The sequence below is a fragment of the Acomys minous genome, assembly GCF_964271855.1.
Source record: "Acomys minous genome assembly, chromosome: 12".
NCBI lineage: Eukaryota > Metazoa > Chordata > Mammalia > Rodentia > Muridae > Acomys > Acomys minous.
The window spans coordinates 56,577,134-56,590,722 of NC_140493.1; the positions used below are offsets into that span (position 1 = coordinate 56,577,134).

The 13,589-nt window shown below is 37.2% G+C and overlaps 1 protein-coding gene and 1 long non-coding RNA gene across 3 annotated transcripts in view; one reads left to right on the plus strand and one right to left on the minus strand.

Moving 5' to 3' along the window:
- LOC311578334 overlaps positions 1 to 3,282 on the plus strand; it is an 8,221-nt gene extending 4,939 nt beyond the window's left edge. The window contains exon 4 of the long non-coding RNA XR_014772841.1: positions 2,771 to 3,282. This is a non-coding gene — a long non-coding RNA (uncharacterized lncRNA). The remainder of the gene's footprint in view (positions 1 to 2,770) is intronic.
- Positions 1 to 13,589, minus strand: part of ZFPM2 (zinc finger protein, FOG family member 2) — a 439,131-nt gene that overhangs the window by 65,513 nt on the left and 360,029 nt on the right. The gene's annotated exons all lie outside the window — the stretch shown is intronic.

Below are 13,589 nucleotides of genomic sequence, written 5' to 3' on the forward strand. Positions count from 1 at the left end.
AAGGATGGCACTTTCCAGTCTAAGCAGAAAACTCCAGGAGAATATCAGGTCTCTGCTAAAAACAGCCTTCATTCACTTCCTAACCATTTGTTCCTGGGCTTACTGCATCTAGCTCTCGAGGCAGCATGTATTCCAGAGTTTTGCAAAAATAAGTGAAATCATGTACATGAACGTCTGTAACTCTGGCACACAAGATCTTCCTCCCTCCCTCTCTCCCTCCCTGCCTCCTTCCCTCTCTCCTTTCCTTGCTTTCTTTATCCTTCTAGCTTCCCTTCCATCCTAACTTCCTGGCGTCTTTCTTATTTCCTTATTTTCTTGCTTGCTTCTTTCTTTTTCCTTTACTCCTTCATCCCCCTCTTTGTTTCTTCTTTTGAGCATCAACCTAGGCTAGGAGATGAGCTTTTCCTATTCCTACAGCTTTAAATGGAGTTTAGTGACAAGTGACTGAGAGCAGAACGGATGCCATAAATCATAACATTAGGTATCTTCATGTGAAAACATTATTTAAATTCAGAATATGAACAAGTATTTTAGGAATTCCTAATTTATGGGAGGATTTTGTGCATGCAGTTTAGCACATTCATTGAAGAGTATGCCATTCTAATTCCTGTCCCTTTTGTGGAAAAGATTGCATAGTATTGTCTAGGTAGTGGGGCCACAGAACCTGTTTTGGCCATATAAAGGTATATGTGAGTGACCTGTCACATTTCCTGAAATTTGAAAATGAGTTTGTGTTTAAATACCATTTATTTCTTCCTCGCTGTTACAGCTGCTTAGTCGAGAATGCTGGAACTGACATATTAGTCTCTGGCACTGGTTTCCAGTCCTCTACGTGTTTGCAGCCACTTCTTCTATTTAAGTTCTGATCCCTTTCTAAGAGCCTGATGGCAATTGAGTATGAAAAGGAACGCTTTCTTACCCTTCATTTGCGGCACATGGGGTTTCTATCCTCTACGTTTCCCCAACCCCAGAATAATTTGGCATCTTACCCTCTCCATTTTGCTCATTTCCTCTTTTTTCAGTTGTTTCTATGTTTAAACATGCTCTAGTCTTCCTGAACTCTGCTTTGTCTTGCTTTTTTTATTCTGTCAGGCATCCTCCTCTGTTTAATGATGACCTACTAATCTTTCATAACCCCTGCAACAGCAACTGCCCTATGATACCCTTCTGCAGAGTCAAGACAGCATCACCATTCCCTGCTTTGTGTTTTCATGCAACATGGTACCTGCAACCCTTTAAGGCACTGTTTTATTCCAGATGGAGATTTCCCCCAGATCAGTATCCTTTTTTTTTCTTTAATGCCACAGTGCAATGAAGTAAGTTATCCTTACCTTAGTAATCATGGGGAAATGCTGGTTACCCATGTATTTACTGTTTGGGTTGGCTTAAATTCTAGGTCTCACCTTATCTCTCCAAATTCAATTATATGAGTATCATGTCATTGGTTTATAGTCTTCTCTATTTCCCCAACTCTTCTATCTATTGTTCTCTTGATGTTTTATACATGTCCGCAGCTCCTTTGTTCATTGATACATTCCATAAGATGCACATCAAGGTTATATGAAGAACTTTCTTATTCTCAAACAACTCACTTGTTCCTTCGCTGAGGATTTATTTTTGTTATCAGTTTAAGGTGGGCAGTTATTCCCTGAATTCAGGCACATTTTCCAAATCACCCATTGGAAGCTTGGACAATATGACTGTTCACTTCGAGTGCATCCTTCCTATCTACAGAAGCTGGTTATAAACTCCGTTATGACTAGGATTTCATCATCATGTCTTTGAACTTGTTGACCTGTGCACAAATAAAGCCCTGGTTAGCTGTTCACTGACCAGCCCTAACTCTGAGAGGTCCTATGCTGGATGCAGGAGAAGCCCAGACAATTCCCAATATCAACTCTTCTTCTCAACACAGTAAAAAATCTAAATGACCTCTTCATCATTATTAATTTAATATTAACATCAGTCTTCATAGCTTTCTTTTTTTCTTCTCTAAGGAGAAGTTTTCAATTTTAAATACTACAGACACACATCAAAGAAGACAACAACAAAGGAATGGAGTGGCACTTAACTGGCCAAGACCATTTCAAATTTTACAATATTTTTTTCCTAGAATAATTACACAGAAACAAAAAATTAAACATGTCATAACAATAGAGCTAGGTTTAATCTACTGACAGAATTTCTTGAACTAAAAGGCTAATGAAATCATGTTGAATAAATCTTTGATGAACAGACAAACCAGAAACTGAAGAAATTTGCACACATAAATTTAAGCGATTTTATTCTTGTTCATGATATTGCTTCCAGAGGGTCTGTACTTTGGCCTGCTAAGTGACCACTCTTTGACACGCCCACTGTGATGTTCTCAAGCCCCGCTGGTTATAGCAATTGCCTCTGGGGAATCACGGATCCAAATTAAGTTAAAGCCTTAAAGAAAGCTAGCAGCATGCACCAACATTAGACAGAATAATTATAGTATGCTAACTTACTGCCTTGTTGCTGTGGATTCCAGAGCTTGGAGGACAAAGCTTACAAAGGAATGCCCATCTGTGGGTCAGAAAGGCCTCTTAGTACAGCACAATACCCTTTAAAACAACAGGAAGGCAATTCCGGGCCATGTCTCCTACTTTGCTACTTTTGATATGAAAAAATAATTCAGCTACTGCCAAATGCTGTTAAGGCAGCGTGACGCGGTACCCCAGTTTGTGACTATGATACTAGCACGACTGCTGACTACTAACACCCCTTTTTTTCAACTGTATTCCAGCTGGTGGGACATTGTTGCCACGATCACCTGATAAAAGTCAATGCTGGATAGTTCTGTATCTCATTCAAGAACTTGCGAATTTAAACATTCTGGGCAAGTGTACTAACAAGGTGAAGAATGACCACATTACTTTGAAAGTAAAGAAGAGGAGGCATTTACAAGTGGTTTGAAATACTCATCCAAGTTTACCCCCCCAAACGACTTACTATCAATAAACGATAAGAGGGGAAAGAAGTGAGTGACACAGGGAAAAAGCCACAAGAAATATCAGTTTGATGCACAGAAAAATCACCGGATAAGAATGAAAGAATGAATTTAAGGAGGACTGGATAAGAATGACTTTAAGGAGACTCACTGTAAAAGCAGATTATGCCTTTGAAGGTGGAGAACAGAATTGACACTGCAGAAAATCAAATCAGTTATGTAGATACAAACTTGAAAGTTCTCTCTGAGAGAAAAAAAAAAGAAGTCAAAAATACATTTTAAATGGAGAGAAAGTGATGTATTGCAAAGGGAGAAAATCCACCTGCTTTAAAAATATACTAAGTCCAAGTAGGGCATGAGAATAATTGAATAGCAGGTCAATATTGTACCAAAAAAATCACCATGACTCACCAGAGATACTGGACCTAACCTAGATACAAGCTTACATGCAGGGATTAAAAATACTATCTTTGTGAGAGAAGACTTGGCTAATGTTTAGAAGACTTTGGTTTCAAATGTACCTACACAAGTGAAAGAAAGAAAAGAAAAAAATGTTAAAGCAACAGCAAAGGGGAGAGAGAAAAGAGGGGACAGTATAAAAACTATAGGAATGAAAATTCAGCCTTGGTCACATCTAAATCAATGTTTCATAACAGTCATGGCTCAATAATAAGAGGTGCAGAGCTATAATTTTGTTTGCTAGCATATTTATTTAAATTAACATATTCAAAATAAAATTTGTTTATTTATATATCTATACAGTAGTAAGTATTTGTGATCTGTTACAGATTTTAAACTGTTAGTACACCTCAGTTCAGCCCAAGGACATTGCTCTACTCAATAGCCCTAAGTCACAAGTACCTAACATAAAGAGAGAGAGAGAGAGAGAGAGAGAGAGAGAGAGAGAGAGACAGACAGACAGACAGACAGACAGACAGACAGAGACAGAGACAGAAAGAGAGACAGAGACAGACAAAGACAGACAGAGAGAGATTAATGCACACAAAATAGAATCTCATAGCTGGCCTTGATGAGTTTTATGTGAGATAGCAACAAAAACAACAACAGCAGCAGCAGCAGCAGCAACAACAAATTTCACCCAAAGTGGGAGAAATCTATTTAATCTAGCCATTAATTCAGTATTCATGAATAGAAGAAGAACAGGAGGAATGTGCTATTTTGCCTATTTTACATTTTATTTTTAAAAATAACATATGGAGTATGGATACAAGAAAATCATAATGAGAATTCATTGCAATATTTAATATATTTTCCCATGTAATAATTAATATTTTGTTCAAATTGGTATAACGAGCATATGTTTTTTATGCATAAAAAGTGATGTGACATTAAATATACATTATTTGGTCATTATAGAGGTGGAATGAGGAAATACTCTGTTTTTGAGGAATTTACACATTATAGAAAGCTAAAAAATAATTTTTAAAAATCCACTGGCTGGACATTTACTTATGGATTACCAGGCCTGAGGTAGGTGTTATACGCCCAGGGGTCTTGCCTACATAGGTAGTTAGAAGGAAATAGTTTGTGTCTTTTTCAAAGATCTAGTAAATATTTCTGGTGTATTTTTCCCCGCTCCCCTCTTTCCTTCTCTATGTGGTGGGAACTCCCTACGTAGACCAAAATTGACCTGGAAGTCACAGGGACTTGCCTTACTCCTTTCTGAGTCCTGAATTAAAGGCATTCCCTATAATAATACCTGGGTAGTTCTCTTTTGTTTTAATCTTCTTTTGCAAAAGTCCATATTCCTTTTTGCAAATCAAAGTCACTGTCTCCTAACCATACAGATCCTGAAAGATGAGAAAGCCAGGACACTAAAACAACGGAAGTCTGGAAAACTCTTTTCTTAAACGAATATCCTTTCAGAGCTCATCTGTGAATCAACAATGGGCTTAGTTCACTCATCCTGGTGACCTGACTCTTTATTAGCTTATGAACGTGTCTGTGTATCTATGGTGGTAGCTACTTTGAGGAGAGTAAACTTCATAAACAAAGCTGGTTAATATATCCAAAGTAAAATGTTAATCTATGAAGGAGCCGGGCATGGACTCCGCATCTCTCTAATGTAGACTTCATGGTACTAAGCATTTTAGAACCTCTCTATAAATGTTTGACTGATTTATGGTTATAGTTTTTTGTTTGACTTGTCATGGAAGTGGTGCACATCTGTGGGTAAACTTATGTCCCAGAACTATTGGGAAATCATCAGTGTTTCCACATGTCCCAGAATTAACATAACACAACATCACTTGAAAACATCTCAATGACTGTCAGAGCAACTGGTGACTAAGATGAGGGAAAAGCTAAGTGAGACATTACCACCTCATGGGTGTTTTTGTAAGATGCATAAGCTTTGCAATTGATGTTAGGTAGAATGTTACAGATTTGAAGACAACGCATACTTGAACATTGCAGGTGTTGCAAAACAGTCTTAGGAAAGTGGCTTGGGGGAAACATACAGTTCAGGCAATGGAAGTGACATCAGAGTAGTATATTTGAAAATCGGTAGATTCTGAGTTGAAGACTACAATCTGATTTTTATAAACGGATCATCTTTAATATGCCAGTTTTTGCCAACTTGCAAAACTATTTTCAGGTGAAGTCGCTGTGGGACAAATCTTGTAAAAGAGACTCAACACAGAAGTTTATTAAATTAAGGCATGGGGGCAGGGAAATAAACAATGGGGTTGAACTAAGACAGTTTCCATTTTGGAAAGATATTTATGAAGACAGAATGAAGGCAAGGACAGAGTATAACAGAAAACATATATTGTTAAAGTGGATAAATGTAAAACTTATTATATTTATGATTAATAATGGACAGTTTCCTCTAAAAAAGAATGACCAATGAATGCTGTTATTTTATTTTATTTTTGCATTCCATCACTGCTTTGAACTTAGAGAAGTCCTTTTGAAAGTCATAGCTTCATTTGTGGTTTTTAGGACAAGTCTTCAAAGTAGAGTCATATCTTGGAATAGTGTGCCAGATGGTAGATAAACTCAGCTATCATCTGATGGGTGAATGGCTTCATTTTTCATCTAGCTGCAGCTTGAAAATGGATATACCGTAAACTTCTCATGTTCTCATGAAATGTGAGGAATCTTATTTGGGACTAATCTTTCTACATCAGGCAGAGGATCCTGGTATCGACTAACCAAAGATTGCTCAAATTGACGCCTGGCCTCTAGATGTCCCCTCCTTCGCCCCAACACTGTCAACCCCATTAGATGCATAAGCGAGACTAAGCAACTACCACCAGGTGGCACCAACCTACAATCACGGAATACCCTATTTACGGAGATCCTGCATTGTTGCCAGGATGATTTTGACTAATGACCCCCACATACTTGGTGACTAGATTTTCAGTCCCTGCTTGTGTTATTCTACAGATAATAAAAGTAAGTTGTACAATTTATTCATGTTTACACAGTATGTTACTGTCAATGGCCCAAACTCAGGCTACACAGTAGGTATATACCAGGAGTCCATGAGCTCAAGGTGCATTGTAGCTCCTTGTTAACCATGAAGAGTTACTGGCCATTTCCAAGCCTGTGTGATCAGCTATAACTCACTTACTTTCCACCGAGGTGAAAGGACTATTCTGTGCAGGTCGGAAAGAAAATAAAACCAAAGCAAATAAACTCCGAGGTTTGCTAGCACATTTACTTATATTCTGATTTCGTGCATTAGTCATGGATATCTTTTTGTCATAGACCATGAAGATAATAAATACCTGTAATAACTCAACCAACACATATCTGGGGATGCACCAGTTGCTTAGCATCCACAAAACTTTGAGTTCAGCCCAAAGAACTGTGTAACCTAGTGTTCAGGAGTGGAGGCAGGAGGCTCAGAAGTTCAAAGTCATCTTTCGCTACAACATTGCAAGTTTGGAGACAATCTGAATAACACGTGACCTTGTTTCAAACAGAAACAAACAAACAAAACAAAACGAAAGACATCACTGAAGTCCAGAAACAACATAGTTCCACTTAACAGTTAGTTATCTGACAAGAATTAGTTAAATATCTACCCCAAGGTCAGTATTGTGGAGGCTATGGAAAACGCTGTATCATGTTTTCTCACTGAAAAGATTGAGGAACCTATTAGTGGAGTGAGCACTGTGGATTTCTCAAACCGTGATGCAGACTTTCTGAATCAGAGTTTCTGGGGCTTCCGACAAGAAGCCTGCAATTTCATATTCAGTCTAGCTGAATTATATGTAGCCTCTAGTATAATATATATTTGAATAAATTATAAGCATTATATTATCTTCTTTTCTCCCAAAGACAGACTTTCTAAATCCTTAAGTAGTTTTTCTTAATATGAAAGAATGTCAAATTGGAGGGTAGAGGACAGAGCGACACTAGCAGAAAGAGAGATTTCTCTTTATTTGACTTATAAGAAAGAACATGTAGCATATATTCTTATGTTTGTGTGACTTTTAGTAACATGCATATTGTGAATAAATATATCCACATGTATTGTGTTATGCATGCTATATTTGTGTATGTGATACATATACTATGTGTGATAATCCTGGGTCAAGTCTGTTAACATGGCAACAGTACCCCACAGAGACTCTCTAACACATTTTCCATGATTTACAGAAAGTCTTCTAAACCATTTTTGTGGGATAATGTGTTCTTATTATCAAGACTTTTCCAGAAGGGATGTATTCTCTAAGATCCCCTTGATTTAGTCAAATCCGGACGCCCAAAGAAAACATGCAGCTACCTCGTGTGGTTTTTCACAAGTCTAAAAGAATCAGAGTGATTTCCCAAGGTCTGCAACCTTGTTCCCTCTCACACTATATCAACTCTCTAAGAATTTTAAAGAATACAGCACAACAGGGGAGTCACTTAAGGCAGAAAATTCATCTCCACCAATGCTGAGCCCCCTGTTACAATGGATTAATCATCAAAGTCGATTATTCTGTCAAATTCTCCAAGGGTGAAATCACACATCTCACCACTGGTGTGTGGAGCAGGCACTGCCTTCATCTTCCTGGCACAGATACAAACTGTGAGTAACTTTTATGCGCTGCAGACTACGAAGTGCTGATACATTTAAAAGAGAGCTGCTTTTCCAGCAGCACCTGCCCAGTAGCTGCTGAAAAATTATACTCCATGCATGTCTCTCAATATTCCCCACTGGTAGGTCAGCAGTTATTACAAAACTGCAGCGATAAGAATCTGCTGGAAGCTTCTGGGATCGTATTAACCTGAATGGAGCCACTGAGTCAGAGAAAAGCAAAGAGATGACTCAGAATAGCTAGCAGCTCGTTCTTTTCAGCGTGTTTATATCCCATCCACCCCTTGCGACAAAATCAAATTCTTAACCTTTTGTGTAAGATTCTCCACCCTATCCCTGGGCTCAGGCACTTCCATGTTCTCTGATAACAACCATGTTGTCGTTGTGTCTAAAACTCACCTTACGTTATCTCCCTCTATCCATTTACTTCAACTTCAATATATATATATATATATATATATATATATATATATATTGTGTGTGTGTGTGTATGTGTATGTATTACACAGACAATATAAATATTGTGTGTATGAATGTATGTATGTATGAATGTATATATTTACTATATTGACATAGTAGTTATAAAACCCTCAAAACATTAGATCATAGTTTAATAAATAATTAAGCAATTGAATTATTATTTATTAAATATAGTTTATTTAAAGTTTACATCATTAATTTTAGAATTTGACCAAATTTACCAAAGGTCTATACTATGATTGAACTATATGTGAGTAAAATTTTCATATTAAGAAAGAACACATAGTATGCCTGGAAATGAGAATGTGGCCTAAGTTACAGGTACTCATGAGAATTCCATTTCTTCTGTGGGTCAGGAAAGCTGCTGTGAAGTTCTTCTCCTAAGTGGGGTTCTTAATATCTCAGCATGTTTATGGCACAGATCCGAGGTATAGTAGTTGGATGGATAATGTACAGAAATTAAATCAGAAAGCTAGCTCAGAAGAAGAGACAACATTTTTTTTTAGTCATGCTATCATGCAACCACCATCAATTGCATAATAATAGAGCGACTCTTAACTCATTAACTGCTTTGGTATTTTTTTCTTCAACTTTCTTTTTGTTTTTTTTGTTTTGTTTTGCTTTGTTTGATTATTAAAATCTACTAAAATGCCCTTTGTTACCTTGTACAATTGCAATTTGGCAGGTTTATGATAAATAAATAAATAAATAAATAAATAAATAACCCAAAGCCTTGGTGATCAACTAGATTGGTAGTAGTGGGGACAAAGGGCAGAGTCCTAAATGATAACAAAACTGATGGTTAACTGATAAGAAACTGAGTGCAAATAGCATGTGAGACAAATACAGTATCTTATAGTTAGAATGTAGAGAGTGCCCACTCTGCTGGGGATGTGGGCTAGGCCCCTAGCATACATGCTTACTGTAATCTTGCTTCCCTCTTAATGATACACAAACCAAGAGATATGGAAGTTAAGAAAAACCACAAGATCATGTACCTAGGGTGGTGGACATCAACGCTTATGGGTAACATACGCGATGGCCTTATACAGCTGTTTCAAAACCCACTACATATGTACAAACACACATGCTTACAACCACACACATACAAATGCATGCACACCGTTTCTGGTCCTCAGGCTTTATGAGTTTTTTTAGGCCAGAGCATGGTTCCAGTACTGAACTTAGAATATATTTCCTAGGGAGTTTTGAAAGAGTAGAAATGATAACCCATCCTCTCTGAGCACCTTTCCACTTGAACAAAGAAAGCGGTTCTGTTTTCCCTTCATCATTATTAAAAAGAAATTGCTTTTCCTAACCCACTTTTGAGTTAAGCACATGCTTGACTTGATTTGTCAAGTGTAATATGGGCAGAAGTTATATATTCATTAATAGCCAGTGGGCATTTCACCATACCCTGGCTTCCTAACACAGTGATCAAAGAAGTCTGTGTGAAGCTCTGCTCTCCATGATTCCCCGATGAAGGCACCAGACGGAAGCTCCCTGATGACCGCAGTAGGCATGTTATCTAATTGGAAGGCAAACCTTGGTTTTCCAGATATAAAGTCTTAGAATGAAGCATAATACAGGCTGTGGCAGGCGAACATCAGCCGGTCTCAAATGAACGCTTCATTTAAAAACAAAGCTTCAAACTGGATAACAGTTACAGAAGTTTTTTATGCTTGAAACAATACTATGTAACTCCATTTAGCAACTAAGGCTTGCTAGAAATATATGTGACCTTACCAAAATTAATCAGATTTAATAGAAACAATTACAAGTTTTCATAACAGATAACAATTAGCATAGCTTTAAAGTTTGGACAGTGCTTGGAGGTAGCCAAACTGTGTAGACCCTGCCCCCCTAAAATGGGACTGAGTTTTGAGTTTCAGAATAAAACAAACCCAAAACCCAAGAAGACAGTGTCATTTTTCAATATAGAATATGCATGTTGCTCAAAATTTCCTAGTTTTTATAAGTATCATACTATTAAAAAGTTCCTAAAATATCACCTTTAAATAAGTAAGATTCATAGTACCATCTATTTAATTTAGTACTCCCTGCCTTTTTGTGATGTATAAAACTAATCACAGATATTGGAGAGATGGTTCTGTGGTTAAAAAGCACTGTCAACATTTAAGGAAGATTCGATTCCCAGCGCCCACATGATGGTGCACAACTGTCTGTAACTCCAATCCCAAGGGATTTGATGCCATCTTCAGGCCTCCATGAGTACTGCACACATGGGTTGCACAGATATACATGCAGGTATATCCGGCATGTACATCCATTTACGTAAAATAAAAAAATGTCTGCTCTCATATCTACTCTCAGTTAGGTTTGGAACCTCACTTGTTCTTGGTGTTTGGGTGCTCTAAACTAGCCCACTATCCTCCGCTTTTTAACTATTGACCTAAGACTGGGGTTTAATTGAGCAGCATAGTCAGTCTGCAAGCTACAGATCTAAGTTCTTCTGATGTTTGACTCCTTCAGCCTTGCCTACATGAAGTCTGTACTGTTAACCCAATGGGGTGAGTTATTTTAAAATCTTGGTCTGTTATGTAGCCCAGGTCCTGTTATATCCTACTTTTCCTTTTGTCTTTACCTCCCAGTTGCTGGAATTACAAACACGCACCCATGCCCAGCAACCTGTTGTCATTGTCATTGTAATCATCATAATCATCATCATCATCAAAGTACAGGGAGTGGAATCAGGTCTTTGAGTGTACTAGGTAAGTTACCTACTCATTAACAATATCCATAGCCTCTCCAATGAGAAAAATTCTAAAAAAAAAAGGAAAACATCCAGTGAACTCCGGGTAACACTGACAACAGCACACACCCTCGGTTCTAGACATGGATGTCTGAGACAGGAAGGCCCAGAATTATTGACCAGCCTGAGTGATACCCCCAAACTTTGTCTCAAAACAAAGCAATGTAAACAATAACTGTAAACAACCAGTAATCCAATCCTTTGAAAAACCTCATTAAACATATCTAAGCAAGTGATAGAGAATATAATAAAATAGACAAAAATAACTTTTCTTATTATTCATGAAGCTGGATCTTAGTCTTCCATGGTGAAAATATAGATAAGAGAAACTTAAATCAATTGATTTATTTTAAATCAGGAGTCCAAAACTGTGAATCATGTCTCTTCAGGATAACATCCCATTTCCCTTAAAAAAAAAAACTTCCCTAAAATACAGTCTTAAAATCCAGGAGAGACAATATTTATTACAATACATCTTTCTACCACCAAACATGGCACAACTGTTTAAGGAGCCTTCATGCTATATAGTTTGAATCTCAATTTGTTTAAGTAAAGAATAATTCTAATCAAAGTGTACTAGGGACTGATATAAAGTTGCTTGCCAGCAGCTTCATGAGTTTGAACCCCAGAAACAGCATGGTAGAAGGACAGAACCGATTTCTGTAAGTTGTCTTCTGACCTCCATGTGCACACTTTGTCAGGCATGCCCCTTCCAACACAAAAATATGGTGTGTGTGTGTGTGTGTGTGTGTGTGTGTGTGTGTGTGTGTGCATATGCTCTCTCTCTCTCTCTCTGAAAGGAATTTTAAAATATAAATAAGAGACCCTGAAAGTTTATTCTTTCATTTTTAATTCAATATACAGCACATTTCAGAACATATGTGCTGTTTAATTGCTTGCCACTGAATAATCTTCAGGTTTTTTTTTAAATCTTCCTAGATTATAGTTTATACATTTGCAGAACTGGCAGCACCTATCTCAAAGAATCATTATGATGTCAAAGAAAATAAAGAACAAGGGCATGCAAGCTATTATAAGTATTTGAATAGTATATGTAATTAGATATGCTTAATATGGCTAGAATTATAATACATGGATTTTTCTATTTATAACAAATATGGTATATTGTGCTGATTCTCTGATTATTGGGAAGTATGACTCTAAAAAACATTGAATTTTATGCTTAAAAACCCTAATGATCACACCCCTAGATGAAGTTTTATTTCCAGTGGATGGTAATTCAGGTTATTAGGAAACATTCAAGGTCATTGCATCTTTCCTAGTCATGCTTTTACTAATTGACCCTATGAAACTTTAGTGCCAGCCTCTTTTGTAGATAGGGAGGCAAACATGACCAGTTAGAGCCAGTGGGCTTTGATTAACTATTATCTTCCCCCCAGTAAACCAGTGATGTGGTTTCCAAGTGCTTATTATTCAGGAAAAGTAGCATTTAAGGAAAAAAAACCATAGTTATGGAATATTTATGAGGAAATGAACATCATCCTACTTCTTGATAAATACAAATTGTATTATGATGCAAATGCCATAGTTTTCAGGGGATAAGAATTCAATGCCCTAGTACTAACCACAAAGCAACTAAGATACTTGTTTCTCATTGTTTCATTATATAGAAAGACTGGCAATAGAACACGTCACGTGTCAAAGCAGAGAACTCACAAAACACCACCTTTAAATCTAGTTCTTAAATCTTCCCATATACCAGTAAGAAACACTTCACTAAGGAGCAAAATGCCAAAGCCAAAGACTGAATAGCACAGGCCTAATTCACCAGACAAACAGACAAATACCGAGAGCACCGAGAGCAGTACTGGAGCTTGCAGTTGTTGGCCGGGGACTACGCAAGAGCATGGCATGCTAGCAAGGTGTGTCCAGTTGTTTTCTAATTAGGTATGTCTTCATAGCATTTCCAGGTTGTTCGTTCTGTTGTACTGATCATACCTTTTCTACTTTCCAACTGTCCATTTTTTTTTTCATTTCATTTTGTGGCTGGTTAGAAATAAGAGAGTTCACTATTATATAGAACATGGAAGACGGTTAAAGAAACATGTTAAGATGTTTGAGAACATGACTGGCTGGAAATTTTCATGAGAGGCAATTATTAAATGGATAATCAAAACCAGGGGAATTAACAATGATTTTCTTCTCCTATACTTTAGTACAAGATTACAAAAAGTAAAATAGAAAATAAATTTGGGGCATAACGTCACAATTGTATCTTAGAAATAAGACCAGAAAAGCTTATTTTGTTTTAGAACAAAGCCACGGTCCTTTTAACTACATCAATT